We start from the raw sequence: 20,380 nt of genomic DNA, 5'->3' as shown, positions 1-20,380 counted from the left end.
TCTTTCCACGTGTGGTGCCAGAGGTTGCACAGCTCTCTACAACACTGCTAACAAACACTTCTCTACCAAAGCAAGCCAAAAATCCTCCTCCTCTAAGTCACATCACAAGTCCCAACGAAGTGAATGGGGATACTTGAGCGAAGCCAGCAGGATCCGTCCCTTTGTGTTGTTTTGCCATAGCAACGTGAACCCAAGTTTCTAGGCCATCCAAGGCCGCCTTCATAGCAAAAGCTTTTTCACTTTTTGTTTGCTTGTTTTACGCATGGCAACCATTTCACTTATTTAACCAGTTTTTCTTCCACTTGTCCAAGTTGCTTCCCCATGTGAATGCAATTGATACAAGCATGCCATGTGTAAGTAAAAAAGGCCATCATTTGAAATCAAGTAGACCCAATCTCAAGTTAAAAAAAAAACAAACAAACAAACCATGAATAGTTAACTCTGTGAGCAGTTCTATAAACTTAGGAATAGCAAAAGAGTTTATTTATAACCCTACTCCTATTAAAATGCATTTTTGAAGACATCTTTTTTTATTAGCCGACATTTATCATGTCAATTCTGCACGATTTGTACACATACGGGTTGGAAAGCTGATTAATAGGATCAGCAAATGTTCATGTGGAATTGAAAATTTGTAAGTATTTTTAAATGCCTATGTCCAAGGCATATACACAAAGTCCCACCATTCAGAACTCAAAATAGTAACTTATTCATAAATTATAAAGGGACAGATACTGGTTTAGAAGCAACAAAGTGGTTTCATTTTCAGGGAATATATGAATAGCAATAAAACTAAAAATCCTGACATATCAAAAAGCTCAGGGAAAAAGTAACTCTGATGTCCTACAGTTCACATGCTGCTGTGCTTGTAATGGGACATTTCAACACGTCACAGTTAAAGACTATGGGAATTGGAAGAGTGCCAAAGGAAGATGTTTTATGCCATTTAGCAATTGTGCCCCTCTACGCCATGTGATTTTTGTTTTAGTATTTTGTTTATTTACTTTCTTATTAATGTATTACAATGTTGCCTGCCAAATTACAGGAACAAAAATATACACAAAAAAAGCCCCATAAAAATGTGAAACCATTCCACCTATTTAGTAATAGTATACTGGAGGGGGATTTTGCAACCTGGTACATATTTTGCCCACAGCTGGAATGAAGCTCCTGTTTGGATGGGGTTGTCTATTCTCAGTATCATTTCATAACCAACTTCCCCTTCAGCTTCACAACTTTCTCTTTTTTTAATCACCTGATTTTATTGCTGTGAGTTTAAACAACACCAGACATTGGAAGTTGCAGCTGAAGAATCCTTGCATAATTTAGCACAAAAGTAAGAGACAGTTTACAGAAACAGGCCAAAAATCATTCTGTTATATCTTCCCAGGACTTCTCCCAAACACAGGGAGGTATGCAGCTAAATAATCTTCCTGGGCTGAGGGCAAGGTTTTGCTTACCAAGTGTAAACATGAGAAAAGTCTCTTACAGGATCAGGATGCAGGAGGGTTTCAATACGTGGAAGGGAAGGAAGTACATTCGGGCATCTTTTAGTGGAAGGAGAACACAAGACTTCCACAAGGAGCAGACTGGAACAGATTGCTTTTTGACAAGAGCAGAAATTCCCAGAGGCCACTGAACCTCTACAGGAAGAAGCACCAATGGCACTGCAGAGTTCAACAAGAACAACATTATACACATAATCTGAGTACCAAATCAGAATTTTTTTTACTTGATAATAGAGCTCTCAGGAACTTCTACATCAAGACATCTCTAAAGGGAGTGGAGAAAACAAGAGGCTGGGATGCTGTACAGCTCTTAAACTGTAATGGCCCAAGCAATCTGCCATCTCCTACCATCTCCAGCCATGTATTCTCTGTGCAACTCACAGCTACTCTTTTCTTTCAAAGGCAAAAAAAGTCATAACAGGACCTCACCTTAGCCCCAGCATCACTTCTTAACAGCTGCCTGGAAAGACAACTATACTTTAGGCATTCTGCTTCCACCTTCTAGTTAGAAGATGGACAAGAATCTTACCAGCCAATACCAGCAGCACAATTATATGCCATCTTTCTGATACACATTAAGGAAGCAAAAGGAAGAAAAAAAGCAGAGATTTCTAGAAACATACATACAAAAACATGGCAACCCAAGAAATCTCCAATGCACATTTAAATAAAACTCAAATTCCCAATTAACCAGTAATATCTCACCACAACTAACAGGAACCAAGCTCATGTTTTTTAAGTGGGACTTGCTGCTTCTGAAAATTTTACCCTAAAACAAAAGCAACAGAAATAGGAATCTTCACACTGAGCAAGATCATCGTAACTTGCATGAAAAAACATCTCTACAACCATCCCTTCTCACAGTTAAATTTCTTTGGACTAATTACTAACTTTTAATTGCTTCTAATTTGAAACAATAGATTTCCTGGCACTGGACTATCTTACTCTTCACAAACACAGCAGCAGCCAAAAACTTCACACAAACTTAATTTATCTTAAGTTTTACTTGGCTGAGTTTCTAATTGCACACCTAAACTAAACAGATAACAGCTCTAATGTACCTATCAAGACAGATATAACCCTAGGGAAGGCATCTCTGCGGAACTGAAGCCACAGCAGCATGGAAAGTTACCAACAATTCAGCAAGGCTTCTACTCAGGGTAAAAGATTCCAGCAAATTGCTGTTAATGAATGCTTGGCGCTGTTATTTTTTTTCAAGACTGAACTGCAAAACCTTAAGACTGCATCTAGAAATATTCTACCAAGAACCTTTCTGGTAGGAAAGAAAACTAAATCTGTCACTGGTGGATTTAAAACCTTGAAACTAAAGGTTTCTAAGGAAACTCTAAACTACACATTCAGAAAAGTAGTTTCGAAACCATGACCTATAAATACCTGAAACTGTCTGGGTTAATTGTGAGAAACCCACAAAGAGCATGATGAAAAGCAAGACTATAGCATTAAACATAAATTCACTGTTTAAGGATGCAATCCTCTTTGGGAAGGGTAAAACAAACAAACAAGACAGTCAATAAATAAGTGAACATGATTGAAAAATCAGTGCTTCCCATTGCAGGGGAACTGGATGAGGTGATACAAACCAGCCCTCCTCACAGCCATGGACCATTAGATACTACAAGAAGTAAATTAACAGGTTGAAATATTAACTACTAGGTATTTTAAAGTTAATTGCATGCATTATCAAACCCACATTTTGGAGAAAAACCCAAACAAAACAACAGAAGAAGCATGTGTTTTGGTCTCTAGAATACAACAAACTCTAATAGGCAGGCAGATTAATAGATTATTTCTTCAGGTTGCTTAAACAAGAATGCAAGATAAGCACATTTACCAAAAGCTAACTGTTAGCCACTAAATTCTCAGCTGCACATCTTACAGATAGGAAACTTCTCCCACACAAATAGGAAAGTCCTTAAAGTGACACATAGTTAAAAAAATGAGCCTAAAGGAGTTTCCCTTTCTGTAGGGGTATCTACCCTTTCCCTGTCTGTCAAATAAAGAGCGTAATTCCATTTGTTGAACAGAAAAACACATTCAGGTTGGAGCAAAGGTTTTCCATTAATTTTTTTTTTTTTAATAAATAAATTCCCAACTTCATTGGGGATTTATTTCAGTCAAGGTAGGAATCACTAGCATGCTCCACTCAGAATGAGAATACACTCCCATAAAATCTTTACCATTCAGAAATTCCTTGAATGATTTTACATTAAATGTATAAATGACAACTGTAAAAAAAAATCTTGGGGCACAGGTATGGGGAGATGGAAGACCACAACAAATTCCTGTAGCCATATATATAATTTCTGCATCTTTCTGCCAGAAGGAAATTGTTACACCTCATCACGGGAGTGAACCAAATCACCAGATCTACAAGTATTTAGAAATACTGGTGATTTTAACTGCTGGGGGGAAGAACTAATCTATCACAGAACACAAGCTGTACACACTGGAGGAGTGAGTTGGTTCATTAATGCAATAGCTTTATTACAAGAAAAGGCTCATCTTTTCAAACACTGCAACAGCTGCTTGTAAAGTAGAACAGAATTTTGGTTCACTCAAATCACTGTCAAAACCAATGTATCGCATGTGTGATAAAAACACTCTCCCATAGCTCTTAATCACACAGTGTCAAATGCAGCTAGAGTCTAACAACTTACTTGTCAAATCTAAGGCAAAAGAGGAGATATCAGTCTTCAATCCACCTCCAGCTTCTTGGCAAACAAATACATGAATTCAGCAAATTTGTACTACACAGTAAGCTCGCTGGATACTTTGGGATTTTTTTACTGTCCCTGACTCACACAATATAGCTCATCAACTTCCAACAGAAAATGCCTATACTTACAAAGGAGAATCAGAGAACAAGTGAATTGCCATTATTCGTTAGAATCACAAACAACCCCTTATGTATCATAGTCCCTTTTGCTTTCTGTGCAGAAAAACCACCTCTACATAGCAGCTCCATAATTAACTTGTTTCAGACCCAAAACCTCTAGGTAAGCTGTTCTCCTGCAAGGTCACAGCTGAAATTATCTAAAAGAGAGGCCCTTTCCAGTTGGTTCTCAAAATCTTACAACATCTTACAATAGGAAAGAAGAAAAAAAAAAATCTGAATTTGGCCAACTAGTGTACTGAAATTAGATTATAGAGAAGTGCTAACTACAATGCATTTAAATTTGTTAATAATAAGCAGGTATAGCTCATTTTGAAGTACTATTCACAGGATGAAGATGAAATTATTATTTTCACATTTTCTTCAAAAGCACCTTTCGTTTCATTATAGAAACATCAGAAACTAGCATACTTTCCAAGGCATTATTATTTGTGAGCAGTACAAATCAACAGTTATTACACTTAAAATGCAATATGTATGAAATGTTCTCTGCTGAACTCAACAAATATGACTACTTAGATAATCAAAGTCATAAAGTAAGTTCTTTTTTAAAAATATTTTGTGATACTTGAAATAAAAAAATATGGAATATAAATTGACAACTTTAAAGTCCCTCCTTCTATGATTTCCAGAGATGTGTAAATCTCTTTCATTTTGGCTACCACAGAGTTAATTGTTGCTGCAATAGCACAAGAAATGCTGCTCTATTGGATGACTGCCAGCACATAAAAATGCGAATCCACAGTGATGGATAAAGCAATTCCAATTGCACTACTATTTGCTAGTACATTTTTATGACAAAACATGGTTTTATTCATGAAGTGGCTAGAAACTAGCATACCACTGTTAATCACCACAAATATTACTGCTATAGAAGTAATGCCTATTTATAATACACAAATATTTTGTGGAACTAGATCAAAGGCAATGTGATTGCAAAGATATTTGCAATCTATATCCCAGAGAATATTTTCTGAGATCCACATAAATGGCCCAAGACTTGGTAATTCATGTCTTAAATGCTGACACAATATTATTGGAGGTATCAAAGAAAAGATTTGTAAGACAAATTAGGGAAAGATTTACTGCTATTTCCAAATCACATTAAAGCAGAAATTTCAGTTTGGCTTTACGAATTACACACTTCAGCATCTCAGAGAACCATCTGGAGAGAAAGTTTTCAGATTCCATGAAAACAACAGAAGATGAAGATTGCCAATGGAATTTAACATACACCTTTTTGTACCTTCAGTAGTAGGGAACATCATGTAATGCTCTTAGAGAACAATGCATAGCCATTGAAATATGCATATACTTTATATACATTTATATATATACATATTTTATACCTCACTATGCTGTTAGTGGCATTCCAGAACCAGAGCTTACATATCGTGCTTGAAACCTGACCTGGGACTGTCAAGTTCAGTTGAACTCTATTGTGTCTGTACTTGCTCTAACACCCAATGCTGGTGGAATATACAATTGTTATCATTCACAAGCAGCAAATTGGGTACTCCCAGCAAATGCTCTTTGGCATGTTTTTATCCCACCATCACTGAAAGGTGGATTAACCCCAAGGTGAAGCAGCAGGATTGAGGCATTTATTGCAGGTAAGAGCCCATTCCCCAGCTCTTACTGGGGAATAGCTGACATGCTGCAAATTCCCACTCTTCACATTCTGCCATCTGTTTGTACATCCATACCTTCGGTGTTTGCCATTTGGCTGCACCAGACTTGACAGACCAGGAAGCAATATGGATTGGTGCAAGCCATCCACACAACCTTCTTTGGCAACAGCCTTTACATTCAGTATTCCTGGTGCAAAAGACTTAATTATTATGCCAATATGAATCAAAAAGGAAAACCATTATTGCTCTGTGCTGGGACCGTCAGTTGACCTCTACAGTAATAAGCTAGTAATGATTTCTTAAAACCTAAGAGAATATCTAAAAATATTTTCTCTTATGGAAATCCTAAATACTAAGAATAGTTTCTGGTGAGAATACAACTGCTTTGCAAGTCAACTTGAGCTCTCAAGATGCCTATATACAATCATAAACATGATCTAGTAAGAGCTTCACTGTAAAAATATTTTATCTAGTTCATTATCTGAAACTTTGCAGGATTGCTCAAAATATCATTTCTTGGGTTTAATTCACTTCAATCATCTTCAAAGAGAAATTTCCCTCAAACAAACCTCTCACGTTTTTGTAAGTCAGTATTAGCTAATATGGCAAAAATTGCATTCAGAAGAATGGGAGATATGCCTGCTAGAAGTAATTCACAAACAAGTACTTGAAAATAATGTGTTTATCTCAATCTATGTGGGTGTTCCAAGTAAATTAACATTCACCTTCTAAAGAAATACTATCAAAAGTATAGGCCCGAAGTTTTAATAAATTACCACTATGGTAGGAGGAGAGACTTTATAGACAGAAAGTTTTGTGTTCCCCCTGCTGGTTTAGCAGTTGACTTCCAAACGCTGTTCCTGTGCTAGGCATCAAGATGCTGGGATATGCAAATATGTTTTGCATGCCAGGAACAACAACTGAAAGTTAGTTTTTAAAAGAATTCACCTCCTTGGTGGATATCACTTACACACTTTAGATGAGGCTCTGACGCACAAAACATGCATCAAAATCAACAACGAAACAAGATCTCTCCAGGGACAGAGAGCATGTCAAGAGAGAAAAATCTGAAGTGTCACTTTAAACTTGAAAAGGTTGGACTGCAGCAAACAATTGGGGGAAGCAAGTTTCAGAGTAAAGGGCTCTTCACTGAAGGAAGCCAATGACCTGACCCCCCCTCCAACACGCGTCCCTCCCTTCCTCCCCCAGCCGAGCACCGGCTGCAGAACTGGCCCAGGTCTGCATTTGAAGAGCAGCTCCTCCTCAGCTGGAACTCAAGCCCTGTAAGCTTTCATGGGTTAAACTGGAGCTCTTCAAATGAATAGGCATCTTCCATTAACATTTTACTAACGCCCTTGTTGGGACTAGTTTGACAGGACACCTGTACAGTCCTAATTAAAACTCAGGTACCAGCTCATGATGTCCCAGGCATTCATGGAAAAAAGTATGGAATGTAAGGGAAATAAAGTAATCTTCATAAGTAACAATGAACAAATAGATTTGGTCTTGGAAAGACATTTCATTTACACATGTAAAGTCTTCCACATATGAGACAACAATAGTATCAGTCCTCCAGGTCACCATGAGACAAACCCAATTGATATCAGTTAGTGAGCAGACAGCTCTCTCACTTTGGGTTTTTCCTCCACCGGGGGCTTAATATCAGCCTGTTTGACCTCACCAAACAAAAAGTAGATAAACTTAGATCAGTAAACCAGAAAAACTTTCTTAGAACAAACTCATGGCACCTGTAGGTCCAAATGTCTCTCTAATAACTTACTATCATAAACATTCTGTGAAAAATGAACTGTGCTGATAATCACACAAATGAGAATAATAAATGATAGCGAATCAATTTAAACAGCTACAGCTTAATAGAACTGAGATAAGTAGATTTACATCTGGTTACACCCACAGCAAGTGGAAAAGGCATAACTGCACGTGCATACTATCCCCGAAGAAGTCCCTTTTTTTGAAACGGACAAGAAGTATCACATCCTGTGCTGTTTGACACCAATGACAATGACTCTGGAATTGCAAGTGCACTTGAAACTGGGTGTTTAAAAACTTGCTTAATTTACATATAACACTGAAGCCTCATTCTTGTTATTACTGGGAGAGCCGTACTCAGAAGCCCGCAGTGACTTGACCCCAGTGCATCCCCTGCAAAATATGCAGCACTAACTCCCACATGTCAACAGCTCCTCAGTGAAATAGCACCGAAGGGACATTATATTGGTCTTTATATTATTCTCACTTACACTGAACTCACACTCTCCTCGTACATTGCCGAGTTCTCACCTGGCCTCACGAAGGGTACGAAGACACGCGCGCACAGCAGAGCGAGCCTCGGCAAAGGATTTCCCTCGGTGCCCGTAACTCGCCCAGCACGCACCAACCAGCCGGACACAGCGACTGTCGCCGGGACACCTGTAGCTCCCCCTCCCCAGACGCCCACCTCTGGGCTCTCCCCTCAGTTCGCACAGGGAGCCCGCAGCCCGCCCGGTCCCGAGGAGCGAGCGGCTCCCGGCGCTCCTCACGGCACACGCCCGGGCGCTGACCGCCCCCGGAGCTCCCGCACGCCGCGCCCGCCCCCGGACCCCTCCCGCTCGGCCCGCGCACGGTGACACCTCGACGGGCGCATAGCCCGCGCCCGCCTCAGCGGACGGCGCATCCCTGCGGGGCGCCCGGCCCGAAACGCCGCTGTCGGGCGGGGGTCGCGGCCGCCGCACCTACCTGGCGGCAACTCCGTCCACGCCGCGTCCCGCGGGGCAGGCGCGGAGCAGCGCGGCTACGCCATGGGCACGGCCGGCCGGGATGGGAACGCAGCCCTCACCAAGGCCGCCCAGCGCCGGCCACTGCTGCCCGGCCCGCGGTTCGCGGAGGAGGCGGCGAGAAGGCGGAGGCGGAGGAGGCGCGTGTGCGCCCGCCCGGCCCCCGGCCCGGCAGTAACCCCTCGGCGCGCGGGGCGGGGCGGGGCGGGGCGGGGAGGGCGGGCGGGCGGGCGCGGGCGGTGCCGCCATTGGGCGCGGGGCGGAGACGGCGCCGTGACGGCCCCGCCCACCGCCACCGCCCCTCGCGTCCGCGTGCAGCGAGCGCGCGCCGCGGCCCCCGCCCGCCCCGCCCCGTCCCCACCTGAGCCCCGCCCACCGCGCCGGCCGCCGAGAGGGGCTCCGAGGGCTCCGCACGGCCCCGCTGTGCCGGCGGCCAGCGGCTCGAAAACCCCCGCGCAGCCGGGGCGGGAGGCACAGACCCCGCTCACGGCAGCCGGGGCCGGCAACGGCCTTTAAGTTACCGGCCTCGAAACCGCGTGAGGCCGCCGGGCACCGCGTCCGTAACGGAGCCTGCGCTGCGCTCGGTATCGGGCCCAGTGTGAGCGGCGGTGTGGCGGTGCCCAGCCCTGTGCACCGAGGTACGTCCCTGCAGCCCCCCGAGCGAGCCCGGCTCCCACCGGCGGCTGGCGCGGAGGCCCCGGCCGCCCCCCCAGTGCTGCCACCCCAGCCAAGGGCAGCCAAAAGCCCACATCAGAACGAGTTTTGGCCAACACCGCAGAGCTGACATCGTTTACAGCAGAGAAAACCAATCCAGATCACTCGAGGTTCATTACGCTAGAAAATAGCAACGTGCTGTTCAGTGCAGAAGGCACGCTTAAGGTTGTCAAATCCCCCAACGTCAAGACTATCGAGTTGTGGAGCAAACTGTCATTATAAGGGAGCTACACCACGGATGAGGCCTTTGCACCCGTAGCTCAGCTCAACCATAACTTTATCCTTCAGCAGGATGAATAGAGTTAGTTTCTGGCACAGTGCTGAGACGTCACATGTGTGCTGCTCTCCGAACCTGTATGTCCTCTAAAGGTCATGGTAATGAGAGCAGTACTAGAACTTGGCAAACATTGTTACAGCAAAACTCCCATCAGAAAATTGAGCCCTGCTGTTGTTATCCAAATAAGCAATTGTTCATGTGTAGGCATGGAGACCGTGTGGGGATACAGAGAAGAAGAGAGGAGTTTCAGGATGTTTCAGCAAAATTTTACTAGTTTAATTGGCTTTCTTACTGAGGGGACTAGGCATGAGTTGATTTTTTCATAATGCTCTTTGACTTCAGGCCCTTTACCCTGAGTCATGAATGCCAAGTTCTTACATCTACCCAAGAGGCGTGTTACGAGAGTTCAGACACCATTTAGCCAGTCTTGAAATGCCAATTTGCAACCTAGAATAATCCACTGCCATTTACCTTTGACCTCTGTGTTTGGACAAGCCTTACTCACAGTTCTGCTGCATGTACCACACATCAGTCAATGGCTGGGTCCCCCAAAGAATAGTCCTCAAAACTTCTACATTATCTGTGCATGAGAGCTCTAGCAAGGAAATCAAAGTAAAATCAAAATAACAAGCATTTCATCCACATTAAATATTCTGGCAAACAGGCTTACAAAACCTGGAGAAAAACCTGCAGAAACAAGTAAAATACAAGTTCAGACTGCTTGCTGGCAGCCTAAGCTCACTTACAGAATTTTTTATTTGTTTTTAGCTTTTGAAAAGTTGTGCATGTTGGAGCATGACATACCTCCTCTCTTATCACTCTCATATGTAGGATGCAAAATTTTTGAAGAGGGATGTGGAGGTGGGGGAAGTCCCTACAACAGAGAAGAAAACTAATATTCTACAGCAATATATGTATTTCAAGGCATATTATGTGTCTACTATATTTCTGCTAGCCAAAATCCAGACTGCTGATTAAAAATAGGATTGAAACTTAAGCAAACACATTCTTTTTATTTTGATTACTCATTTAGGTCCCAGTCCTGCAAAGATTAAATCAAACAGATTAGGTTCACTCAAATAAGCAGCCATGAGAGCTCTTCAAGTGCGTGACATCAAATGTGTATGCACAAGCCTTTGTAAAATCAAATTGTTTCTTTATAGGTCTGAGTTTAGTCAAATTATTTTCACCATTTTCAGTGATGTTGGTAAGAACTGATTCTCGTCCATGGCAGCAATTCTGTCAGGTAGTCAGCATCCTTGGCCAAAGTCTAGGATTTACGCCACTTGTCCTGGTGTTTCAAAAAGTCCAAGACTAAGACACAAATAACACTGATTTTTAGTTATAAACGAATATGTAACTCAGTTGATGTACGTGATGTTTAAAGACTGAAGCCATGACAAATTGCCCCATAGAAGTACAATTAGGCACATGGGTTGGTTCACCCAGGAACATAATGATGGTGGGCTTTGACATTTTTTTTATTTTTACATTTTATGGCAGAACAAACAGAAAACACATCATTTCCTCTTAAAATCATGGAAAATTCCTGCAATCTTTACTATAGTGTTCAATCTTTGCAGCTGAGGAACACAACTATCTACATAATTTATATTTTTACTTGCTTTTTATGTATTTGCTGATCTAGTGATTAACTTCAGTCCTGGGCAGGATTATTTCACTTAGCAGGCATTGGCCCAGTCCACCAATGTAATGTATTATCCTCACAAAGAGGTATGAAAGCTGTGACAGTTCACTTTTGCAGGAGGTTTAGAGGTTTTCATGGTGCTACAGAATTAAGCCTAAGTAAATGTAAAATCTTTAAAAATATGTGCTGTTAAAACTATTAACATGGCAGTTTTAATTTTTTTCCTCCTTTCTCAGAAAATACAGTAGGGATGCTCCTGTGGATAACAACTACCCATTTACTACTCTCAAAAAGTTCTGGACTAGTTTCAGTTACTAATTCCATGTTATGGTGATAAAGCCCTAGCCTGCACTGAGGAGCCAGCTGAGTTCAGGTCACCAACAGCAGGAGCAGCCTCAATCTATTAAAATGGCATCCAACCTGAACTAACTAATCCTTCCCAGAGACAGGTTATTCATTTGGATACCATTCCATATTCATAGAATCACAGAATAGTTTGTGTTGGAAAGGAGAATTAGGATTCACTTGTTCTTAAAAGATTAAACTCATCATTGCCTGGGTAATTTCCACAGTTTTAAGAAGCACAGAATCTTCTCTGCCTTCTGTAGTGACGTTCGACTGGGGCCTTGGGACTAAATGTGGAGCTGGGGATTGCATGTTGTCATTGATGAGGCACTGAATACACTGCCTGCTAATTCACAGATCCTTATGATGAGCCCACTGCCACGAGTCCAAGTGCACTTTAAATAGTTTCTGCAGGATGTAGGTATCTGATGGTCATTTACCTATTTATAGCACTATTTAAACATGCTTCACCCACCAAAAGAAACAAAGGGTACTACAGCTCCATGGAATTTTGTTCCCAAATTGACTTGAAGATTCTAATTGAAAACAGAGACTTCTATAAATGAGAACTTGGTATGAAAATGTCTTCTTGACATAAAGTATTTTAAGATTCCAGAAATTATTTTCAGACATTTGTAAGGATAATTCTCACAAAACTCTCTTACTTCATACAGTGTTTAGAATCTTTTCAAGGCTAAAAGATTGTCCCAACCAATGAAGCATTAGAAAAGAAAAAGAAAGCTAGTAAGAACCACTGTCCTAAGAACTGTTCCTGTTTGCTTTTGAATTTATGGATCATGTTGTACATCAGGTCAATACAGGTTCTGTAACGGTAGATCCAGAAATCAGGCCAGCAGCCATGTTCTTGAATCTCTAAGAACCAGTAAAGAACCACTGGTAGTTTTGAAAGTCCAGAAAAGAGTGAGCATGCTAATTCACTAAATTTCAAAAGCCAAATGGATGAATAGGCATCCTGAACAGATATCTTGTACATAAGATAGGTTTGGAACTGGGATCAAGCACAGGAAGTATGTTCAGATGAGTACAGTCATTGCCCAGCACATCCATTCTGTCCCTCTCTGAGGTAAAATGTTATTTAAAATTAGCTTCGTTTTAAGCTGATTTATTATGCCACTGCAAGCAAGGAAAAGAAACGACTAGAAGCATAGGTTGCTGACTAGATATGTGTTGTTATGCTGCAGTAACTCCATTGTTTTAGTCATATGATTCTACCCAACAACCTTTAATATGAAGGTTCAGTTAATATAATTAGGCCATTAAAAGCTTCTTAGGAAATAACTCATTAATGCAATCTAATGAGGTAAAATTCTACATTCCTTACTAAATGATCCTGCATTCCTTGAACACCTAAAACTTTTGCTAAAGGTAAGTAAATGTCGGTGTTGAACTGTTAGGCTTGTCTACACTTGAAAGTTGCTTTGGATTAAGGCAGGGAGTGAATTTCAAGTGCAGCAGCAAATCTGGAATAATTCCAAACATGGACAAGTCATGTATAGTGCAACCCTGGAAGATACCATGGCTTTTAAACCCAAACCTGAGGCTACATGTCCAATTCAAATAACACATCGATTTCAGATTTTAAAAAGGAAGGAAAAAGACCAAAACCTTCCAGCGTGATTAACCATCTCCTTTGTGCCTCCTGTTCTCCCCTGCCTTCCTTACACAGGCTCCTGTATATCCAGCACTCTTCTTGACTCTGATATGCCCCTTACCCTCCTTCCAACATTTTTCTGATAAGATGTTTATAGGCCCTCAACTTACCAAATGCAAACACAACAGACCACAAGAGGGAGGAAAGAAAGAGATTATATGAGAGAAGGAAAAAAATCAACAAAAGATCAAACACGAAAAATGTGAAACTAGCATACCTTCATTGTTCAATCACTTTCTCCTGGCTGGATCCCATTCCTCATATTGCATGTTGTCTGTTTAGAGCTCAATCCAAAATCTAATCAAATAGGCAAAAGTCAGTAGATGACTTTAAACCATTCAGTTCCATATTATGCTCTTCATGTTCGATCATAACACACCTAGAACTTAGTCACATAAAAATTATTTAAAGTCACATAAAATTATTTAATAAGATATACTTTCAGATACAACATATTAAATAACTGATATTCACCCTGTAATACCTAAAATATGGAATTATACATATGGCTAAAACTACATGTGTGGTTTGCAGGATTGTGTTCCAAACTGCTGTATTCTGTTTTGAAGTTCATATTGCATGCTTGTGGTTTCAAAAACAAATTATGGATGAAATCCTTTGTAGCAAAGATTCACAGGTTAAAATTTCTTCATGTCTTCAATTTCCTAATTACTTACTATTTTTTCTCTACATAATTCCACAGGGAGGCAAATTTTTTGCTGAAAAATATCAAGACAAAGCTGCTGCATAGAGAGCTAACAACGTCAATTAGCAAAGGTAAGTGACTGAAAGGGATGTGAGAAAGTGTTAACTGTGTATTGAAATTTGACAAACTGTATTAATTATTTGTCTTGGACACTTTCTTTTAGCCCTTTTGGTCTTTAGTTGGTCTGTTTTTCTCTTTTTCTTCCCTTCCCAATCTCATTTAATTGCAAGGACATGATAAAATGGGTCATGATAAAGAAATGGAAGGAGATTTAAGTACAGTCTGCCTCACAGATGAAGCAGAGCCAAAAATCAAGCTGCTAGATAGATAATCATTATCTTTCATAAAGTAAACTTTATCCAGCACAGTAAAAATGCCTGAAATAAGACTGGTTAACTATATTTCTGTCACATAATGAATAGAAATTATTATGAACTTGGCTAGATGTTCACAATCTAGCTATACATACCAATGAAATTTCATGTCAAGTAAACAATCGAACCGAAAAAAACCCCACCAAACAAAAAAACAAAAAACCCCAGAAACTGCAAGTCCTTATTTTATTAAATAAATCTACTGTTTTATTACCAGTCTGCAAAGTGGTTTGAGGAGGAGAAGGTCATGAGATGTTTATAAGGTCATGCAGTGTGATATTTTTGACGCCCAATATAGGTAATGACATTTTAAAGCAAAGCCATAAAGTGAGCCTAGCCTCTTCTCAGTGCGCAGTGTGTTTCCAAACACACTCCCTACAAGAGAATGGCAGCTATTTAAACCTATTAGCTATATGAACTTAAATACGAACCTGTGGCAAAATTTTGGGATTTGGGAATTACCAAGTAATGTATTGCTCAAAGTCCAAATTATTTCTTGTTTAAACTCCAAAAGTTTGAGGAAGAAACTCTGCACTGCTGCTCTCTGCTCAGGTTTAGCACTGCTCCTGGAAAACACACCTTTATTTTTCTTTTGCAATGGAAATTACCAATATTACTGCAAAACAAATTTGAAAAAAGGCTTAATTTTTATACTTTCCTATGGGGCTTACAGTTTAGATCCAGCTGGAATTGTGAATCAACATAAAAGTGTTTCCTTCACATATACAGTGCAGCATTAACTCTTTCAGAGAATATATTTTTTTGTCTTTGTGTACATGAGACTTAGAGTATTTTTGGAAGTATTGGATTTGATTTTTATCCCTCCAAGTGATCTGCAATACATGACATTCCTTATTTTGCTTTAGACTGCTACTGACTAATGCCTTATGTTGGATATTTGTTTGTTTTTCCCACGGGTTATTTCATCGTCCTTGGAATTACAATAACACCTGCCAGGGAATGTGACCTATCAGTCTTAACTGTCCTTCATTGAGTCTGGATGGGGTGTAAGGCAAGCGCATACATATAATATATGAAGGGTTTACACTTTAATCTGACACATAATTTGCTGCTGGAAGGCTTTCATATCATACATTGATTCATGAAGTATCAATTATTTAGTGCAGATGCATGTGAATTGCTATCAAAATCCAGTCTTTGTTGCAATTTACACATTAAAAAAACCAAATGCAAGTTTCTTTTCTCTTCAAATACGCATAAAAGATCAGGAGAGATCTTGAGTAATGAGACAGAGGAGGAAAAAACAACCCCACCTTCCATCTGCTCCTTTACCAAACCTTGAGGGAAGAGGTTGGTCTTTCCACTCCTTGGGTCTCTTGATTGCACTAGTGAGAATAGGGCTTGTGGAGAAAGACAATTTTTCAACATAAAAATCAACACAAATAACTCAAAAGCAGCTGACCAACACCCCTAACCACAGCACATATCTGAAGACAAAAAATGTGAAATACCAGATCATAAGCCGTCCAGAGTATATTCAGCTGTATTTTCATTAATAATTCTCTCTATGGGCCCAAACACAAGCCCTAGTAATTTTCACAGCTGTTCCTTGTAAGCCACAACCATTCCCTCCCTTGCAGAACTTAAAAAGAATTTTACGTATTTCTGGATTATTACTTCCGCAGAACTGGCAATGTCAAATATGAAGGTGATAATGAGCTGAAGGACATCAGCAAACTAAGCAGGTCAGAGCCAGTGCCCCCTGTGTTATCAGGTGGAAGTTGCTTAAAAGCGGGGACCGTCCAGGCCCTGCTGTATCACAGGGCCAAGAACCTTTTGCACAAACCAGGTTGCTTGCAGTTGCCGCCTGTAACCTGTGCATCTGTTGAACCACCTGTGTTTAGCAGACAGGCCACAGAACTGCACACTCAGTGCTGTTGGAAACCACGGACAAAAAGAAACAATCAAAGGCAAGTTATGCCTTTAGCAGAGATTATAGATACATGCATCCAGTAAATTTACTATTCAGGACTTCCAAATTTTGCTGTTGCCTGAAGGATTAATTTTCTCTTAAGGACTGGGAGTTTCAATTGCACTTTTTTTTTTTTAAGGTCTTTACAGGCTAGCATGGTAGGTGGCCACCACAGCAATACAGATCTGCAGGAAGTTTCAAAATTTTTAGTGAAAACCTCATATTTTTATGAACTAGTCAAAAGGTATCTAAGAGTTTTCAAGTTCTATAGGGTGTAAGAGACCAAAAGTCAGAAGAAAGAAACATAATATACTTGCATTTTCCTTTTGATACTTCATTTGTTTCATTCAATTGTTTGGGGGGAGGGAGGGGTGGGGGGCGGCGGGAAGAAAATAGGGAAAAATCTACAAACCATTTCTATACAACATGCTCTTTTTAGAACATGTAAGGAAAACTTTGCCTGCCCTAGAAAATATACTGATCTATACAAGTACACAGAGATAGAAAAGATCTATAAACCAGAGAGTTTTTTGTTATCTCACAGATAAAGAACACATTTTTTTTCAGATTACTTAGGTATCCAGATATTTAGATGTCAAAATATTTATATATCAAGAGGCAACAGAAGCAGAATAGTTAACTACATTGAAAACTGTTCCTAATGTGCAAACCACAAAACTATCACTATGAGGATGAGAAAGGCCTCATGCTAAGTAACACTGGCTGGCCTCCATCTGTCTCATCCTGTTTCTCCCATGAAATAGACCAGCCACTTTTTTAATGAACAGTAATTAATTCCAGAAGGAATAGGAGATACAAGAGCAGATTCCCATAATAGGTTTGGTTTCTTTTTTTTGGGGGGGGGGGGAGGGGGGGAGGTTTTTGTTTGTTTGTTTGGTTTTTGTTTTTTAAGCAAGACCTGTTAATGAACAGGCTGTGGGTATCTCTCCATTAACAAACAGCCAGGTACAATAGGAGGGGGTCTACAGAGCAAAATCTCATGTGTTGAGAGTCAGGTATCTGCACTAGACACAGCTTAAGGGAAGTTATTTCCAACCAGTTCCAGTGTGGACTGCATGTCCATTGCTGGAGCATGTTAGGTCCTGGGTCCCAGTTTAATTTTACTCAAGAGGTAATCCCATTTGTGTACTCTAACACTGTAAACTGCCTTGAAAACCAAAGCCAACATGTGGGAATGATCAGGAGATTAATTTCCAAAGGCTGCTCCTGGTCCAACCTAGAATGCTGAAGGAGGCTTATCCCAAAAACCTCAAAGGACACAGTTTTACTCTAATTTCTCCTCAGTGGCACACATGGGCAAGAGAAACTGACAGGTAAGATACTGCAGAGCACTGGCAGCACTAGCACTTGCTACCTGCCAAATACATGCATCTGATAGTATTCTAAGATGTTCACATTGAAAGGGAATGCAAGTTCACAAAACATTTTCAGGTCTTTGCTTCTAAGTGTCGAAATCTGTGCCAATGCGGAGAAATAGCTTTCATGTCCTGCTCTGCCCTTCTTCACTCCTATTTTGACTCCTTGTTGTGTCCAGGATTTGTACTCGCCCTTTGCTAGGGAGAATTTCACTGACCATGAAGGGATTGTAAAATCCTTCTCCCCAGTCCTCTTTCTTCTCTCAAACAAAACATGAGTGACTTCCATTAGAATTGGAACCTTACATATCCATACTTGTATGTGTGAGGCAAATACACCAGAGGAGATACTGTCTTGTGCTGATCTTCATTTCATAAATGGTTTTGCTTCTTCAAGATAAAAACATTCAACCACAATTCTATTTCATTGTGTGAGATGGAGTTCAGATCCTTGAAGGGAAAACCACTGAATTCCTTGGTTCAAGAGTTTCAATATTAGAAATGTAAAAGGAACCAAATCCCTTCATGCAGAAGGGATTACAAAGATAATTTCTTAACAGCTGCATAATAAATCCCACACACATTGATGATAAAACAGCCTTATTTACCATAGGTTTTGAAAACTTTTTTTATTTTACCAAAAGGAAGAGTTATTTTTCAGATACAACGTATTTCTTTTAGCTTTTATGTCAAAAAGTGCAGTGGCAGCAAATGAAACCATTCATCCAGCAGTATGCAGTTAGCTTCTGTTAGGTCAATTTAGCAAAAGACGGATAAAACTTCTGACTGGGCTGCTGTCTTTTCTAGTTACAAGACATGCAGGTAATGTTTGAGAGTAAATCCTATCCTAAGTAGTATCCTAAGGCCCATGTTCACTTTGTGTATTTGTTGAATTTCTGTGGGTAAAAAAATAATCCAAACTAACCTATTCAGCAGTATAGTTGCATTTTCTTGTTCTATGTGCAGTTTTTGAAATGCAGGCTCATTGTACTACTCAAAACTTAGACCTTGGTAACTATTAGAATTTTATTAACAATGCAAAATGTACATTTTTTTACTGTAACCATATACATCTCTCAGAGGGGCATAATCTGGGGACCATTTATAGCTCATATTTGTTTTCCCCGTGCAGCCCCACATGTGGTGAACAGCTGTATAAGTTGTAAAATTCTTTAGACATTGCACATGCTGTTGAATGTAATGTACGTACACATTATGTATGAAGCAAGTCCTGAAGCAAAATAATGTACTGAATATTTCTATTTACTTATTTTGTAAATATTTGTCTTTATTTAAATAAAGACAAATGTTTCCTTTTAATTTTTTTCAACAAAATAATAGCACTTAATTATTCAGAATTGCAGGTTTACCAGCTCTTACCACAAGCAAGCCTCTTAACCACATCCACTATGGCAGAGAATCAAATGCTGTCAAAAGTGAAACTGCAAAGCAACTGTTACTATGGTATTGTGACCAGCTCCACTGCAATAAAATACAGAAAAGAAAATGTAAATCGTTGCTTACATATACATTTTGCTCCAGGGTACTATAAGCAAAAATGAAAACAGCTGACAGTGAGTCACCCTTCTAGATAATAAATATTGCTAATATGAATCTGATGTGTTGAAGGGTGGGATGAAGCTCCAGAGACTAACACTCCCCTTGTTAATATTCTATACCAAATTGAAAGAAAGGTGGGGTGGTTTCCCCGTCTCTAGTGGGAGCTTAGTTTTCTGAACACAACTAAATCAATCCCCACAGAGCTATCTTATCTGGAAGGCTCATGAAAAATATCTGACAAGTAAATGGTTAGCATTTGGAATGGACCACACTGAGTGAAGTAACAGTTATTTCACAAGAGATTTCCCATGGTATATATTCCCAAACCCAACTCCGAGGCCTTCACTCCCACACCCACCACAAATGATAGTATTTGAATCCTGTGCTATACTATTAATACACTCAGGGCCATTTTAAGCAGCAAAGTACATATAGCAAAGCACACTAAAAGGATAGCTTATTTCTTGGTTATTATTAAAAAAAAAAAAAAAAAAAAAGAAAGCAGATCTGTTTAAATGAGGAACACTTCTCTCTGCTCCCATTTTCCATCTGCCAACAAATACAGATACTGCACGTGGGACATATCACACACCAGAAAGAAAAGTGTTATACAAGTCCACTGTTAAATTAGCTATGTTAATGTGAGCAATCTTTTTTTTTTTTTTTAGTACTCCCCTTTTTCTGCTTTCTCACAGTCTTTGTAACATGTTCAAAAGAATAAGCATTATTCTGAAAATTATTATTATTATTTCAAAATTATTTGCATAATTTACAATATTTTACAATACATATATACAATATACATTATACAATATATTACAATATTTTGATCACCTATATACTGTAGAAATGTGATATCCTTTGATTTTAAAGTTAGCATGTATGAGAAGAAAAGCAATTGCCCATACAAATTGTCTGCAAGTCTTTCACACTTATCTACTACACGTT

General features: G+C 39.9%; 1 protein-coding gene across 3 annotated transcripts in view; it reads right to left on the bottom strand.

Annotated features, from left to right (window-relative positions):
- Positions 1-8,959, bottom strand: part of TGFBR3 (transforming growth factor beta receptor 3) — a 116,067-nt gene extending 107,108 nt beyond the window's left edge. For 2 of the 3 annotated variants that reach the window (XM_066192480.1, XM_066192482.1), the window contains exon 1: positions 8,790-8,959. The gene's annotated coding sequence lies outside the window, so the exon portion shown is untranslated. Of the gene's footprint in view, positions 1-8,354; positions 8,595-8,789 lie in introns of those variants that run through there. The other variant, XM_066192481.1, reaches the window with a different exon arrangement.
- Positions 8,960-20,380: the final 11,421 nt, after the last annotated feature.

Source organism: Chamaea fasciata, unplaced genomic scaffold (genome assembly GCF_029207755.1).
Source record: "Chamaea fasciata isolate MVZ Bird 193981 ecotype frontalis unplaced genomic scaffold, bChaFas1.0.hap1 SCAF_10, whole genome shotgun sequence".
In the NCBI taxonomy this organism is placed as follows: domain Eukaryota; kingdom Metazoa; phylum Chordata; class Aves; order Passeriformes; family Sylviidae; genus Chamaea; species Chamaea fasciata.
This window is presented reverse-complemented; position numbering and strand designations above follow the sequence as displayed.